The 6,012-nt window shown below is 46.2% G+C and overlaps 1 long non-coding RNA gene across 1 annotated transcript; it reads left to right on the top strand.

The window, feature by feature from the left end:
• Positions 1–1,476: 1,476 nt before the first annotated feature.
• Positions 1,477–2,464, top strand: LOC143804582 (uncharacterized). The gene is made up of 2 exons (XR_013221061.1): positions 1,477–1,618; positions 2,256–2,464. It is a non-coding gene; the product is annotated as an uncharacterized LOC143804582 (long non-coding RNA).
• Positions 2,465–6,012: the final 3,548 nt, after the last annotated feature.

Here is a 6,012-nt window from a genome sequence, read left to right as displayed (position 1 = left end):
TACACAGGACCATGTGCTAATGAGAACAATGATCGTTTTATGCAGCATAAAAGAAGGATTTTTGGTACTCACCGTAAAATCTTTCTTGGAGCCTTCATTGGGGGCACGGGTAACCTGGTTACCTGTGTCCCCCAATGAAGTGTTAAAGAAAGATCATTTCACCAGATGAACAACGTTTTGCTCGCTCCTAGGGGGGATCCACATTCTATTTATATTTACAAAAGGAATCTGCAATGAATGCCGAACTGCCTTTACATAATGAAGGGGCTAGGCTAAGGCTCGGCCGCCCCCTGGGAGGTCAGAATAATGCTATATGGGCCAGAAAAGGAGCAGATCCACTCAAAAATCCTCCAAACAAAGCTTGTAAAACCTAATCATTTCTATGGGAACCCACTTTGTCAGTAATAGGTTTTTTTTTTTATTGTTGTAAAATAGGCTTTCAAAAACGACTGTTGGGGAATAAAGTGCCCGTCCCTTCTAAGAGCAGGTCCTGATGGCGTCTGCTCTAACCTAGGTGGATTCTGTCAGGATCAGACGGACCCCGATGGGGCCACAGACTGCGGTCACACCGGCGGAGGAAGGCCGGGGCCACACGTGTGTGCAATGTGAGAATCTCGCATCAATACCCGGCACTAGATATACATGCAGCCGCACGCTCCGGTCCTGAGTGCCGGGTATTGATGCGCGAGGTTCTCACATTGCACACAGGTGTGACCCCGGCCTTACAAAGGAGTTCGCTTGAAAACTTGACACTCAAAAGAATTAGAGACTTTATTAGAACTCCATCATTGCAGTCGGTGGTCCCCCTGGGGGTCTGTAAGAATCATGGTTATTAGGGGGATTCGGGTGGAACGGCTGAAAAATAAGATAACTCTCTGATTGGTAGGGTCGGACTGCTTGGGTCTGCTTCCATTAGGGCGCTTTTATGCTTGTTATAAAATGGTATTTAAAGGCATTTTAATGCACAACCCCTTTAAGCAGGATACACTGCAGGAGAAACCGTCCGCAGAAAAGTTTCCTACAACCAGCAGGTTTGTCCTGAAGCTTTGCTGGCATATTCTTTAGTTTTCCACCAGGGGGCGCTAGGAGCTTACATTTCTATAATTGCGGATATCCGTTTCTCAGGGAGCTGCACAAATATGTGAGCAGAGCGCTCCCCCGTGTGGACAATGTAATGATAGCATAGACTCAATGGAAGCGTTCTACTCATTGTTGGGGGTGGGCACTGACAGCGTGCGATCAATGACGGGAGGTGGCTGACGTTACATAGCTGGCGCAGACAAACAATCCCACAACCAATATGGCGGCGGGAGCGGGATGACGTCATTATCACGTGGTCTGTGGCACCGTCCTGATTGGCGGAGCAGTAGCGCCGATGATCTGCATGCATGTCCCCTCTCGGCTTCCTCAGGCGCTGCAGTAATGGTGAGGGTGACCGATGTGTGGAGGTTTTACAGGACAGAGACCAGACGCCTCGCCTTTAGGTTTCCTAATCGTGACACGAACTGGCGGCGCAACTTGGCGATAACGTACGCCGTGAGCGTCTGGAGCATGATCGGCTTCGTGGCTTACATGCAGTGGCAGAAGAAGGACACAGTGCTGGAAAAACCCGAGACAGGTGAGCTTAGCTTTTCTTGCAGCACGTAGCGACCCCTAGTGTGCGGAGGCGTTACTGCAGCCCATAGAGCGGCAGGATGGGGGGCCTGGCCTTGTGTGCAGCCTCCACAGTGGGGTCAGGGATGAGCAGGAGAATGGCGCCAGAGGGAGTCACACAATTGTCCTGACTGTGTGTTATATATATATAACCCCCAGCCAAAAAAACTGCACAACAATGTGTAGCTATACATAGATATTATGGTGCACTTTTTGGCCAGGATGTTACTAATAATATAAAATGTAATCGCCCTCTAAAATGTGACATTATTGTGTCAAACTTTTCTTTAATTCCATATTCATCACAAATATAGATACACAGTCAAAGCCCCATAGCCGTAATGACGTGAAGAATGAATCTCCTTATTCGTTATGAACACATACACACTTCCTGCTCATTCTTTTAGAGCCTGGAAGCTGGATGGAGACTGATGCCCAACTTGTCCGTTTAGAATTCCCCTCAGGCTGCCGATCACCCAATGAATCATTAAAACGTTCTTTTTTTCATTCCCAGAAATTTCTGCAATGAAATCTGCACTGTGGGAATGAATCTTTAGTTTGATTTTTGTTTCAGAAGTTCATTTTTAATTTGTCTTTTTCAGCTAACGAGGCTTTCCCAGACCTAGAGGAGGATCCATCGCAGAAAAGGAAACAGAAATTTGAGTTTTCAGCCGTATATGAATATAAGGAAAACCATGTACCGTATACCACAAGAATATATCAGTATTTTACATCTAATGGCAAGAAGTCTGGCAATGACGCTACAGAAAATTAATGGACAATCATGTGTTAAATACATTTATTTAATATAGCTGTCAGCGTTTGAGAGATTTTATTTTTGTGATCATCTTATTACTTTAATCTTCCAGACGTTGGATGTCACAGTCCGAACCCCGCGGCCGCCGTGTAGCAGCCATTCTTGAGATTTTCAGTAGTGATGAGCGAATATACTCGTTACTCAAGATTTCTCGAGCATGCTCGGGGGTCCTCTGAGTATTTTTTAGTGCTCAGAAATTTACTTTTTATTGCCGCAGCTGAATGATTTACATCTGTTAGCCAGCATAAGTACATGTGGGGATTCCCTATCAACCAGGCAACCCCCACATGTACTTATGCTGGCTAACAGATGTACCGAGTATATTCGCTCATCACTAATCTTCAGCTCTCGGAGTGAATAGGAGACTGGTGTCGGATCACCACTGTTTTGATATTGATGACCTGTTCTAAGGACCGATCATCAATACCATCAATATCAATAATATTTTTCCATGGACGACCCCTTTAGTGGTAACTGTGGGTTCTACTACGATCTTGTGTACATCAAGAAGCGCTGCTATTCATTGTAACACTGGAATTTCACACAATGAGTTAGGCTAAGTTCACATTAGCGTCTCTGTGCGGAGCTTATCATCTGCATGCCCAAACGCATGGTTACGCTGCAGTTTTTGTCCGCATCAGCTTACGCATGATGCCAAAAAAAATGCTGCATTTCTATGCGTTTTTGCCTGCGTTTGCATTGACTATGCGCATGCGTTCGATATTTCCAGGAGGGTGTGTCTCAATGGCCGTGTCCTGGACATGCTCAGTCTGAAATACGCGAGTGCATCAAACACATGTTCGCATGTCCTAGTGCACCAATGCGTTCCCATTGACAGTGATGCGTTGTTTTGACGCACTCATCCGCATGCGTATGTCTGCGCTAAATTGACGCCTCAAAAAAAGCAACATGTTGCGTTCGCTGCACACCGCATTTGTACGCATCCGCAGGCGAACACATGCTAACGCATGTCCCTGCGTACACTGTGTTAAATATGTTAAACATATGTATGCAAGACGCATGCGGATCGGTACACAGGTATACGCTGCACACACATATGCTAATGTGAACCCGGCCTTACTTGCCAAGATTTCATGTTCACGTCAGTTGTCCTGAAGAAGCATCTTCATTGTTATGACGGGAGATCAATCCCATCAGGCTGTCGTCGTTCTGCCATTTTTCTGCTGTTATCCCTGTAAAATCTCATCAATTTGACCAAATTAATCACTGCGCCCTGTTAAAGATCTTTGGCTTCTACTTTGACATGAAAACGTGATGTCATAACAAGATTGCAATCCATAGTCCCAGCTTTCTACATTCTCAGGTTGGTCAACAGCCAACGATTAAAGAGGTAGTCCACTACTTTAGCATTGATGAACTATCCTTAGGATAGGTCATCAATGTCTGATCAGTCGAGGTCCGGCACTCCCACCAATCAGCTGTTATTGGTGCTGGCGGCGCTGGCCGTCTTCTGATAATGGCCACCGCAGAGTACTACACAGCCGACTCATTGATTTGAATAGGAGGTGGATGATGATTTACCAGTGTGAAAGGATCAGTTAAGTGCTGCAGTTTTTCATCAGTTTAAGGCTATGTGCACACATAGCAGATTTTTCGCGTTTTTTTCTCTATAAAAACGCTATAAAACCGTGAGAAAAACGCTCACATTAAGCATCCTATTTAATAGAATGCAATTTGCATTTTTTGTGCACATACTGCGTTGTTTTCCTGAGCGGAATCTCATTCCAGAAAAAAATGCAGCATGTTCATTAAAATTTGCGGAATCGGGATTCCGCACACATAGGAATGCATTGATCTGACAAAGCAATTGTTACCATCCACCTCTCGTGTCTCCCCTTTTCCTCATAGGTTGTAAGCTTGCGAGCAGGGCCCTCATTCCTCCTGGTATCTGTTTTGAACTGTGATTTCTGTTATGCTGTAATGTCTATTGTCTGTACAAGTCCCCTCTATAAGTTGTAAAGCGCTGCGGAATATGTTGGCGCTATATAAATAAAAATTATTATTACTTCCCGCAGGGGGCTATGCCCACCATGCGGGAAGTAAGCAGATCATGTGCGGTTGGTACCCAGGGTGGAGGAGAGGAGACTCTCCTCCACAGACTGGGCACCATATAATTGTAAAAAAAAAAAAAAAGAATTAAAATAAAAAATAGTCATATACTCACCCTCTGATTGCCCCGGAGCCTTCCCGCCTCTCAGCGGTGCACGTGGCCGCTTCCGTTCCTATAGATGGTGTGTGTGAAGGACCTGCGATGACGTCGCGGTCACGTGACCGCGACGTCACTGAAGGTCCTGCACACGCGACGTCATCGAAGGTCCTGCACACACCATCTATAGGAATGGAAGCCACTGAGGAGATTGGCTGTTTGCGGAAGGTGAGTATAACCATTTTTTTAATTATTCTTAACATTCTATCTTTTACTATTGATGCTGCATAGGCATCATCAATAGTAAAAAGTTGGTCACACTTGTCAAACACTATGTTTGACAAGTGTGACCAACCTGTCAATCAGTTTTCCAAGCGATGCTACAGATCGCTTGGAAAACGCTAGCATTCTGCAAGCTAATTATGCTTGCAAAACGCTAGTTTTCTGCGGGAATATGCATGCCAATTCCGCATGCGATATACCCGCGGCAGGAGCTGCAGAATTGCCGCGGAAATTTCCACGGCAATTCTGCAACGTGTGCACTTAGCCTGAAAGTGATCCAGTTTTTTATTTATTTTTTTTTTTATTTCCTGGATTCCTTACAAATGGATGATTACTGGCTTTGTGAACTCAGCCTAAGGGTACCGTCTCACATAACGATTTACCAACGATCACGACCAGCGATACGACCTGGCCGTGATCGTTGGTAAGTGGTTGTGTGGTCGCTGGGGAGCTGTCACACAGACAGCTCTCCAGCGACCAACGATGCCGAAGTCCCCGGGTAACCAGGGTAAACATCGGGTTACTAAGCACAGGGCATACTTACATTCCGGTGTCTGTCCCCCGGCGTTCTGCTTCTCTGCACTGTGTCTGCGCCAGCTGGAAAGCAGAGCGGTGACGTCACCGCTGTGCTCGCTTTCCGGCTGGCTGGCGCTCACAGTGCAGAGACGCAGAACGCCGGGGGACAGACACCGGAATGTGAGTATGTACTGTTTGGTTTTTACTTTTACGCTGGTAACCACGGTAAACATCGGGTTACTAAGCGCGGCCCTGCGCTTAGTAACCCGATATTTACCCTGGTTACAAGCGAACGCATCGTTGGATCGGTGTCACACACACCGATCCAACAATAACAGCGGGAGATCCAGCGACGAAAGAAAGTTCCAAACGATCTGCTATGATGTACGATTCTCAGCAGGGTCCCTGATCGCTGCTGCGTGTCAGACACAGCGATATCGTATGGATATCGCTGGAACGTCACGGATCGTACCATCGTAGCGACAAAAGTGCCACTGTGAGACGGTACCCTAAGGCTAAGTTCATATGTCAAGTAATCATCTGATAGAACCGATCCCCTAGCAATCTGTTGACAAAA

The sequence above is a fragment of the Ranitomeya variabilis genome, chromosome 2 (assembly GCF_051348905.1).
Source record: "Ranitomeya variabilis isolate aRanVar5 chromosome 2, aRanVar5.hap1, whole genome shotgun sequence".
NCBI classification, from domain to species: Eukaryota; Metazoa; Chordata; class Amphibia; order Anura; family Dendrobatidae; genus Ranitomeya; species Ranitomeya variabilis.
Note: the sequence above shows the minus strand (reverse complement) of the source record. Positions and strands in the feature narration are given on the sequence as shown.